Raw genomic sequence first — 12,196 nt, 5'->3', positions numbered from 1 at the left:
GTCCCGCGGCTCCGGTGGACCTCCCGCAGGCATGCCTGTGGATGCTCCACCAGAGCCGCGGGACCAGTGGACCCTCCGCAGGCACACCTGCAGGATGTCCACCGAAGCCGCCCTCCTGGCAACCGTCAGAGCGCCCCCCGCGGCGTGTCGTCCCAAGCACGCGCTTGGCGCACTGTGGCCTGGAGCCAGCCCTGCCTGGGACCAGAGGAGCAATCATGCTGTCCGTGCCAGGGATCAGGGGGCCAGAGATGCTCTGTCAGCTCCTGCCAATTATTGGGGGGCATGCCCCTGCTTCCCCCCTTGCTCATGTCCCTGCTTCTGCTCTATGCACAAAACTACCATCAGATAAAATTTGAGTAGGTGACAAGTTGAGATCATTGCTTATGGTTGGCAAAGAATTGCACACACGGCTATCCTATTTGTTCTTATATTATCCTTCACTCCCCTCCTGCCCACATACGTCCTTTACCTCCTTGTTTCATGCTCTTGTTACATCTTTCTTTTTAGTTTCTACATTCTTTGGGGCTTGGAATATTATTTACGTTTGCACAGAGTGAGAATAATTGGGTTCTGACTTGTTGAGGACTGGAGGCACTAGCACAACAGAAATACTAATATTTGTCAAGGTTGTGATCATACATCTCTGATTGTCTTGTTTGATTAATTGCCCCCATGCTAAGAGACTTTGTCCATGATGTGAGGAAAGGTCGGGGAAGTGTTTTACGTCCCCAGAAAAGTCAAGCAAACATATTTGTGCTGCCTACTAGAGTCCTGAGTAGGACTATTTTTTTAATCCCACTCCTGTCCCACCCTGCAATACCCACTCCCACTAGCTTCCACATTCTTTGTTGAATTTTTGTCCTGCTCCTGCTATTATGGACAAACATATGGAATTCAACAAACAATGCAGGAGTGGGTGAGAATGGGCATTGCAGGACGGGACAGGAGCAGGATTAAAAATTCATCCTCCCATGCTACAAACAACATGAATGCCTCAGCCAGCAGCTGCCACTCTCCAGCCACCCAGCTCTGAAGACAGTGCTGCTGCCAGCAACTGCATAGAAGTAAGGGAGGCACGGTATGCCATAATAGTGGGAGAGGAATAAAAATTCAACAAACAATGCGGGAGCAGGTTGGAATGGGAGTGGGAATTGTGGGGCAGAATGGGAGTGGGATTAAAAATAGTCCCATGCAGGTCTCTAGTAGGGAGCGTCAATGTAAACAAACTGTCTTGCAGCCTGCCAGCGGATTAACTTGACAGGCCACGTGTGGCCTGCGGGCCGCTCTCCGGTGTTCTAGGTTCTAAACCCAGGGACAAACGATGAGGAAACCATACATACAGAGAAGCTGCTGAAGTGGATACTGGAGAGTCAACAGCAGCAGGCAGCCCAACAGCAACAGCAACAGCAACAGACACAGTTTCTACAACAAATTGCTGCACAGCAGCAAAAACAGTTTATCTAGGAACAAGAACAGCAGCAACAGATTATTTGCAAACTGGCGACCAAATACCAGATTCAGCAAAAACAACTGGTCCATCAGAGGGCAGCACTCCTACATCTGCACGAGACATCTAACACCACCATTCCAGGGCTGGTAGGAGACAACCTCCCTGTCGGGTTACCCATGCCCATACAAAGATGAAGCCCAGGGATGACATAGAGGCCTTCTTAGTCATCTTCAGACAAGCATACTAGCCACCAGAGCACTGGGATACCTTAGTAACCCTAAAAGCAGCAAAGAGTCCTGTGGCACCTTATAGACTAACAGACGTTTTGGAGCATGAGCTTTCGTGGGTGAATACCCACTTTGTCAGATGCATGACATGCATGACATGCATCTGACGAAGTGGGTATTCACCCACGAAAGCTCATGCTCCAAAACATTTGTTAGTCTATAAGGTGTCACAGGACTTTTTGCTGCTTTTACAGATCCAGACTAACACGGCTACCCCTCTGATACTTAGTAACCCTGTACTTAACCAGCCTAGCACAAGCAGCATATCACAATCTGGATAACACAGGACTACACAAAAGTGAAGGCGGCCATTCTAGACCACACAGGCATCAACCTCAAGATGTTCCAACAGAGGTTTCCTTAAGAGAAGTTCGCAACTGGAGCCTAGCCTTGGGTGGTAGCCCACCAACTTTGGGTCCACTACTGACATTAGCTCAAGCCCAAGAAGCTGATGGCGATGCAAGTAGCCAAGACAATTGGGCTGCTAGAAAAATTTACCCAAATTCTCCCAGCCAGAGGAAGGGAGTGGGTGAAATACCACCAGCCATCAACCTTGTCAGAAATGGTCACACTTATTCGGACACCTAAACTCAGAGAACCCCAAAAGCAAGGCCCAGAATCCCAATGGATGCCAGTCTAGAAGTGAAGGATGGGGATCATGGAGCAGATCCATCCTGCAGGAGGTAATCCCAGCACAGGGGAAGAATTAAGTACCTATACACTACAGAGGAGGGACCAAGAACTCTGAGGGGAAGGAGACACACCTCCCAGGCATTCCACTGTCCCAGCAATGAGCACACAGACAGAAGCCCCAAAGAACTAATGCTTGAGTGTGGCCAGCAGGGGCATTTTAGGCAAAAATGCCCCTTTAAGGACTATAGCTATGGCCAGACATGGATTTTAGGCCTCTGAGCTCAGAAGAGAGGCTTCGCCAAGTTTCTGCTCCCAATGTGGGTCAATAGCACCCAGGTAATGGGCTTGGTGGATTCCATGAGCAGCCAGATGTTATCTGGACCAGTATGATGGGGGTCTCTGCCATATCAGGGGACTCTATCTACCTCCAGTGCATCCATGGGGACAGTCTTCACAACTGAGTATGTGAGGGAGATTCCCAGACCTAAGCTTTTCATTTTAGGTGATAAGTCTGAGGAACTGTCCCAGATTAAGGTGTCATTACTAAACTAAATGATAAACAAAACAGTAATAAGTCACAAGGACCAAATGGTATTCACCAAAGAGTTCTGAAGGAACTTAAATACGAAATTGCAAAACTACTAACTGTCATCTGTAACCTATCATTTAAATCAGCTTCTGTACCAAGTGACTGGAGGATAGCTAATATGACACCAATTTTTAAAAGGCACTCCAGAGGTGATCTCAGCAATTACAAACTGGTAAGCCTGACTTTAGTACAGGGCAAACTGACTTAAACTATAGTAAAGAACAAAATTGTCAGACACATAGATGAACATAATTTGTTGAGGAAGAGTCAACATGTTTTTTGTAAAGGAAAATCATGCCTCACCAATCTTCTAGAATTCTTTGAGGGGGTCAACAAGAATGTGGACAAGGGGGATCCAGTGGATATAGTGTACATAGATTTTCAGAAAGCCTTTGATAAGGTCCCTCACCAAAGGCTCTTAAGCAAAGTAAGTGTCATGTGATAAGAGGGAAGGTCCTCTCATGGATTGCTAACTGGTTAAAATATAGGAAACAAAGAGTAGGAATAAATAATCAGTTTTCAGAATGGGGAGAGGTAAATAGTGGTGTCCCCCAGGGATCTTTACTAGGACCAGTCCTATTCAACATATTCATAAACAATCTGGAAAAAAGGGGTAAACAGTGAGGTGGCAAAATTTGCAGATGATACAAAACTCAAACTAGCCAAGATAGTTAAGTTCCAGGCAGACTACAAAAAGATCTCTCAAAACTGGGTGACTGGGCAACAAAAGGGCAGATGAAATTGAATATTGATAAAGGCAAAGTAGTGCTCATTGGAAAACAGAATCCCAACTATACATATAAAATGATAAGTTTTAAATTAACTGTTACCTCTCAAGAAAGAGATTTTGGAGTCATTATGGATAGTTCTCTGAAAACATCCACTCAGTGTACAGTGGTAGTCAAAGAAGCGAACAGAACGTTGGGAATCATTAAGAAAGGGATAGATAATAAGACAGAAAATAGCATATTGCCTCTATATAAATCCATGGTACACCCACATCTTGAATACTTGTGCAGATCTGGTCTCCCCATCTCAAAAAAGATATACTGGAATTGGAAAAAGTTCAGAAAAGGGCAACAAAAATTATTAGGGGTATGGAATGGCTTCGATATGAGGAGAGATTAATAAGATTGGGACTTTTCAGCTTGGATAAGAGACGACTCGGGGGGGGTATGACCGATTTCTATAAAATTATGGCTGGTGTGGAGAAAGTAAATAAGGAAGTGTTATTTACTACTTCTTATGACATGAGAAATAAGGGCAACCAAATGAAATTAAGACAGCAGGTTTAAAACAAACAAAAGGAAGTATTTCTTGACACAATGCACAGTCAACTTGTGGAACTCTTTGCCAGAGGATGTTGTGAAGGCCAAGATTATAATAGGGTTCAAAAAAGAACTAGATATATTCATGGAGGATAGGTCCATCCAGGCTGAGCAGGGATGTTATCCCTAGCTTCTGTTTGCCAGAAGATGAGAATGGGTGACAGGGGATGGATCATTTGATGATTAGCTGTTCTGTTAATTCCCTCTGGGGCATCTGGCACTGGCCACTATTAGAAGAGAGGATACTGGGCTAGATGGACCTTTGGTCTGACTTAGTATGGCCATTCTTATGTTTTATGTATGGTCCTACCCAGTAACCAAGGTCTGGCTCAAAGTAGAGGGCAATGAAGAAATGTGCTAAGTCGGCAAACAACTACCCTAGCTAACCCTGTAATCCTGGGGCAGGAATGGAGATGGTTCAGAGAGATCCTACAGTGATGGAGCAACAGCCACCCCACAGAAACAATCCCAGTTCTGAAAGTGAAGGGGTTCATGGGCTGAGAGGATATAGAGAACCTGGACAAGAGTCCTTCGGGCCAGGCAGAGACCCCGGTGTCGAACCCTGTGGAGACCCCAGACAAGATGGGCCATGAATAGTTGACAGACAATGGTGACTTCATACAGAGCCACAGAAAGACCAAACCATAGGTTGCATTTGAGAACAAGTAGCTATCCTGAAGGAGAAGGGGACTGGAGACCAATGAACATCACAGGGCCCCCACTTAAAGATCCAGAATGACCGGCTATACTGAGTGATTACAGACATTCTCAAACCCAGGAAATGTTGCAGCAGCTGCTAGTTCCCAAAAAGTTCAGGCGGGGACTATTATGCCTGAACTATTTGGTACCATGAGCTGGACACTTAAGGAGAGAGAAGACACTGCAACAAGTAGCCCTCAGATTTCTCTGCCCAGGCAATCATAAGTAAGTCCATAGTTTCTGTGACTCATACCCTAAGTGGCAGCTTACAGTCCCCAAAGGCACTTCTGATCCCACTTCCTGTGGTGGAGGTACTGTTTGAACAGATCAAAATGGACTTGGTGAGGCCCTTAAAGATGAGTGCATCTGACTCTTGTACATACTTATAAATATAGACTACTACACCCAGTACCCTGAGGCCATCCCATTACACATGACAAAGGTACCCACCATAGTAAGAGATCTCTGAAGGTCTTCACTAGGGTTGGAATCTCAAGAGATATCTTGATGGACAAAGGGTCCAACTTCTTGTCTAGGTTTATGAAAGAGATTTGTGTTACTGACAATCCAGGCCCTCAAGACATCTGTTTACCATCCACAGACCAACAGTTTGCAGGAACAATTCAACAGTGCCCTGAAGTTGATGCTAAAGATATTCCTCAGTGTCAACCCATGACACTGGGACATACTGCTACCATCATTGTTATTTGACATACATTAGGTTCCCCAAACCTCTATGAGATTTTCCTCTTTCAAGCTCCTTTACGTGCAACCACCCTGGGGGATTCTGGATCTCCTCTGGGAGACTGAGGGGGAGCAAGGCTCAGTGCCATATATACTACAACTCTGAGAGTGACTCAAAACACTAGGGGGATTTGCCAGGGAGAACCTGCTGAGTACCCAATAGACCCAACATTGCCTATGCAATCAGGGAGCTCAACTATGAACATTTGAGCCAGGGGACTCAGTACTACTGTTACTCCAGTCCTCAGAGTCAAAGCTCCTAACTCAGTTGCAAGGATTTTTTGAGGTCGTCCATAAAGTAGTGGCCTATGAGATCCACCTGCCAGGGTATCAGAAAAAGATGCAGATTAACTACATCAACCTCCTGAGTGCCTGGAAAGCCCAGATGGTTTTGTTGATAGCTCTGTACTCCCCAGAACCAGAACTGGGACCTAAAGTGGTAGCCCCCCCAGATCCAATTCTCATATCAGTAGGGTCAAAACTCAGCCCAGATCAATAGGCACAACTGAGCCAACTGTCCCAGGCCTTCCGTGGAGTATTCTCAACATGCCCAGGGAAGACAAGCCTGACCCACCACCATGCCAGGACAGAAGATGTGGGCACCTTTGCCAAAGAAAATGTGGAAGGTAGTCCATGAAGAACTCGAGTTGATGTTAGACCTAGGATTGTTGAAGAATCCCAGAGTATGTGGAGAACCCCTAGTACCTAAGACTGACAGCTTGATGAGTTTCTACATCAACTTTAGAAAAGTGAATACCATCTCTCACCAACCCCATGCCCTGGATAGACCTGCAGCTAGAAAGGCTGGGGAATGCTGAATATATATCCACCCCAGACCCAATGAAAGGATATTGGGAAATTCCCCTGACAAGGATATCCAGGGAGAAGACAGCTTTTTCTTCACTCTACGGCCTCTATCAGTTTGTGACCATGCCGTCTGGCCTGGATGGAGCCACTGCCACCTTCCAATGACTGAGGAAAGAGCCATTATGACCACATGACCAATATACAGCCACATATATGTGTTTACAGCACAAACTGGAAGAACCACCTGCACCATCTCACTGCAGTACTTTGAGCCCTCAAGAAAGCAGGATTAACTGCTGTCCCGGCTAAATGCCACTTGCGGCAAAGAGAGGTGACCTACCTGGGGTTCACTTTTGGATGGTGACAGTTACACCCCCTTGTGGACAAGGTCCAATCACTGAGGATTTCCCAGCCCCCTCAACCAAACAAGAATTTCTTGGATTGGATTGCTTCGTACCCAATTACAGCACAAAAGATGCCCCCTGCCCATGATCTCATAAAAGGCACGAGGCCACGGAGGGTGAAATGGTCAGAAGATTGTGAAAGAGCCTTCCAGGCCTTGAAGAACCAGCTGAGCTAGGGATCTGTTCTCTGCCAGCCCAGTTTTACAAAACAGTTCCTCCTCCAGGCCTCGGGACGCAGGCCTCGGGACTGTTGTCCCAGGAGGTGGATGGTAAGGAACATCCAATACTCTACTTGAGCCAGAAGCTGTTTCCTTGAAAAAACATATATTCAACAATTGAAAAGGAAGCACTGGCAATTAAGTCAAGGCTTTGAACACTACCTACTGAGAAACTCCTTTCAGGTTGTCTTGGCCCACATCCCCTTTTGCTGCCTCGATTCAATGAATACCAATGCCTGGATTATGCGATAGTACCTCTCTCTACAGCCTTATGACTTTCAAGTACTTCACTGCCCGGAGAAGGCACATGCGAATGCCGATTTCTTCTCATGGGTGGGAGGGAGAGGAAAAGGAGGATGGACCACCACTAGATCCTTGCCTGAGTGGGAAGTTGTGTGATGTAGTATATCAACCTCGCACAGGCAAGGCAAGAATTAAGGGGCTTCTCTGGATGCAGGAAGCCACACCCCCTCACTTCTGCTGGGCATGCTCCTAGTGGCAGGAGTGTTCAAAAGGCAGCAGCTCAACTCAGTCTGGGCTGATGGAGGAGAGCCATTGGACATAACAGCCTTCTGCTGGGAAGCCACCAGGATTCCAAGCCACCAAGTTCGAGCTGTATAGCCAAACCACTGGAACCGCATTAACTATGGAAACAGAGAGAAACAACTCGCTTTTGCCAGTGGAGGAGATTCTGGAGACAGAGCAGAGGGAAATGCAGGAGGGACTCCCCATGTCCAGCCCCTGATGATACCGGAAGAACTGAGACAACAGTAGGAAGTGACCCAGGAAGTGCGTTTAGGGCTATCAAACCCTAAGTCCTGTATAAGGGCTATGGCTTGGAAGGGCCCTAGTTTGGAACCCAGTGGAGTGGAGTAGGGCAGGCCCAGGGTTCCCTTAACCCCCTGTCCCTCTTGCCAGTGGGCAACACAACTCTGAGCTATTGCTATATGTAAAGCAGCCTTTGAACTGTTGCCAGTAGATGACACTACCCCAGAACTGTAGCCACTTGGAGGAGTGGCCTTTAGACTCTCAACCATGGGCAACACTACCTCAAGCTGTAACAGCCAGAGAACTCAGCCCTTGGACTCTCACCATTAGGCATAACACCTCGGTGCACTGTCACTCGGCGGTACTGTTGGGCTGGCCCGGAGCAATCAGCCAACCCCCAACAGCACATATTAAGTACACGCTTAAGTCCAAAGTATATATGTAAAACTAACTATGTGCATGAATGTTTTGGTATGTAGGTTTGTAACGTTAAGCTGGGTATACTCACAAACTTAGAGTTTTAGAATCATAGGATTGTAAGACTGGAAGGGACCTCAAGAGGTCATCCAGTCCAGTCCCCTGCACTCATGGCAGGACTAAGTATTATCTAGACCATCCCTGACAGGTGTTTGTCACCCCTGCTCTTAAAAATGTATGTATTTAAGTCTTCTGATGGACTGGGACCTTTGTAAATATCCATGTGAGCACAAATTTTGTTCATGAGTATGTTACTGGAAAGAGAAGTGCTATGACTATTTGTGTAACTCAGTATTTGCAGGCAAATGTTTCTAAATATGTACGTCTTAGCAAGGTTACTCTAACCAAAAGTGTTCACATGGCCATCCTGAAAAGTTTTGTGGATTTGGAAGTTATCCATTCAGGCAGCAGACATAATATCATGGGATTTAACAGGCAATCAATCACATGGTCTGAGTGGCAAATTATTAATAGTGATTTATCTCAATAATAGTTATGGTAATAATAATGATGAATAACCAATAGGCTGAAATATATTCAGATAAACCATTCATCAAATATCAGAGGGGTAGCCATGTTAGTCTGGATCTGTAAAAAGCAACAGAGAGTCCTGTGGCACCTTTAAGACTAACAGATGTATTGAAGCATAAGCTTTCATGAGTGAATACCCACTTCGTCAGCGTCTGACGAAGTGGGTATTCACCCACAAAAGCTTATGCTCCAATATATCTGTTAGTCTTAAAGGTGCCACAGGACTCTCTGTTGCTCATTCATCAAATAAAATTAAACAAGCAAACCTGAAAAAGCTCTTTTTGCAGGTCATTCACAAATAGAAATTTAGCTAACATAACTTAAATTGTTTGCTGTGAATAGCTCTCCCAACTTCATAGTGCACACAATTTATTATGTCCTGTAAAACTATGTTACTAATTGTTGTATTCTACATGATTGTGACTATCAAAACAATTTCTATAAATGATTGCAGAACCTCCAAAGATTCCCTTTGGATAGCAAGCCATTCTATTCCTAGGATCATAAATGTCCTTATTGTACTTTGTACACACTCACACATGCACACCCCAGAAATTAGTCTAACTTGGCATGTTGGATCCAAAACTTTAGAAAATTAAGACATGACTATAAAATAAATATTCTGTGAGCAAATATTAAAGTTAAACATTGACTTGCTGCAAAAGGATATGTTGGAAAACACAGTGCTATGGGATTATTCCTGAGGAATTATAGCCAAAATGCCCTTTGGGTTTTTTAAATGGTCTTATTTAGATGTTGGAAACAAAACAATTCTATATAATTAACATTCTGTTAGAGTTTGGTAGTTATAAATGTTCACTGACCTAAATATTTGTATTTTAATATACTAGGCATCCACACAAGAGAAAAATATCTCATTTACTCAAGAATGACTTAGATCTTTCTTACCTTATTTTCCCGTCATATGATCAGCAGCTTAATGGTTTCATTCTTACCTAGTGAACTCTTTTCCACTAAGAGCTTTTGTTTTACCAGTAAGATACTTTAGACACTTACAAAGTCTCTGAGTATGCAGACAAGAACCACGAAAGTTCTGTAAAGAGTTGTAGGGAATTGATTCCAGGGCAGGATGTGTGACAAATTATTATAATTAATAACTGGGCAAGTTATTTGTGGTACTGTAAAAATATTAGAATTAAAATAGTATACCTAAAAGAAGCAAATGCAAATAGAGATGTCTATTAAAAATTAAGCAGAAGTTTGCAGTTCAGTGTAGAAAACAAATGTTTTGAATTCTTTTAGCAAGAAGTTTTAAGCCATATTGTTGCTACCCTGAGAGCCTTTTAGGATGAGTTCAACATAAGGTCAGGCAGTATACTGTGCATCTAAGAACCTTATAAATATTTTTTCCTTAGGAACTGTGAGTTAAAGGAACTCAAAAGGTTAAACAAGAGAAACATTACTCATGAGCTAAATATATTGTATAGCTCAAAAAACAGCTTAGCAACGTGACTAGAGTGAACTGGAGCATTCTAGAAACACCAGGTCATTTACAGGTCAGGAGAAGATGATGTGTTTCATCTAATGCTGCCCTTATAACTGACTGGAATGGAAAAATAAAGTCTTTAGAATCAAATCTTTAGAATGAATGAAGACAAAGAAGAAGGATCTGCTAAAGTTCTTGCTGGTAGCTACTTATTTGTCATGCATCTGTCGACGTGGGTATTCACTCACGAAAGCTCATGCTCCTATACGTCTGCTAGTCTAAAAGGTGCCACAGGACTCTTTTCTGCTTTTACAGATCCAGGCTAACATGGCTACCCCTCTGATACTTAATTGTCCAAGATCCTACCTAGTCTAGGATTGAAGGATGTATTGTTAGAATATGTAACATGTTCTAACCAATATGTTCTAAAAGACCAGTGGAGACAAAGCAGTGTCTTCCTTAAAATGTTCTTGCATCCTTCTAAGCTTTAAAATATAACCAGCTTAGCACATTACAGATAATGTACCTTTTCTACACTAGACTTTTAAAACATGTTAGCTAACACACTTTTAAATCTTAGTCTGGATGAAGGCCAATACTCACAAATGCTGTTTGGTGGGGAGGAATAAGGTCTAACAGTTTGAGGTGAGGACTGGAGTTCTGGATATTTAGGTTGTCTTCCTAGCTCTGCCAACAACTGGATGTTTGACCTTGGACAAGTCACTTAACTTTCTTGTAAAACGGGGATGATAATGAGGTAAGTAGGTCTTATTAAGGGCTTAATTAAGAGGTGCTCAATCATTTGGTAAAAGATGATATAGACATGAAAAGAATTATTACTGCATCAGCACTAATAACTGAGATGTGTTCAACAAGAAATTCTCATCCTAGAGAAGTTATCTCCCTTAACTTCAGATGCTCCAAATCAAAGTATCTGCTGCCAGATATTTAGGGCATTCCTAGAGGCATAAGATGGTGATATTTTAGTAATTATGTCATAAATCACAATTCGTTATTTGGATATTATCAGTCAATAGGCATATTTCATCATTGTGACATGTATCTCTGGCTTTTAAGGGCAGTACTGGGCACCACTTTGGAAACAATTGACCTAACTTTGATCCTCCCATTGCAGGTGTCCTTCACATAAAGAAGATCAAAGTTACAGTATGATCTTGCTCACATGGACTTCCCTTTAGCAGTAAATGTTTACATTTCAAATCAGAGTTTTGCAAGCAATCTGAAGCACCTTTTCTTGGTGAGACTCACCTATCCTTCCAAAAAGAAAGAAAGAAAAAAGGCTATTAGTTGAAAAAGGGTAAGGTGAAATAGTGGGATTTTTTTTTAAATGTGGAATGTATTCATAGGTTAAACAAACAATATACATCCTGATTCTCACAATAGAAACAATGATTCATTTGAACTTCGAGTCAGTTTTAGGAGTGTTCTGCTTACAATCTGAAAGGTTAAGAATAGGCTTTTGAAAACTTTCTCATAGAGACATATTCATAACTACCAAGAAGCTCTGGAATCAGGTTTCGGTGTTGTACAAATCTGGCTTTGCTTCACTCTTTCTGCTGCTCCTTTTCCAGTGGAGTTTCAGTGGAATCACTACTCCCATCACTGCTAGAGCAGCTACTATAATTGTACTGGAGAGTTTCAGATTTAACATTGTTCGGTTCAGTGACCTCCTTTCTCTCCATTACACAGAAGCCATCTGACTTTATTTTAGCTGCTGTTTAATTCATCATTCCCTTTCCATATGCTGTGGTCTTTTATTCAAGAAAAATATATTATTGAGTTGCAGTTATCCT

Source organism: Gopherus evgoodei, chromosome 2, assembly GCF_007399415.2.
Source record: "Gopherus evgoodei ecotype Sinaloan lineage chromosome 2, rGopEvg1_v1.p, whole genome shotgun sequence".
Classification (NCBI taxonomy): Eukaryota; Metazoa; Chordata; order Testudines; family Testudinidae; genus Gopherus; species Gopherus evgoodei.
This window is presented reverse-complemented; position numbering follows the sequence as displayed.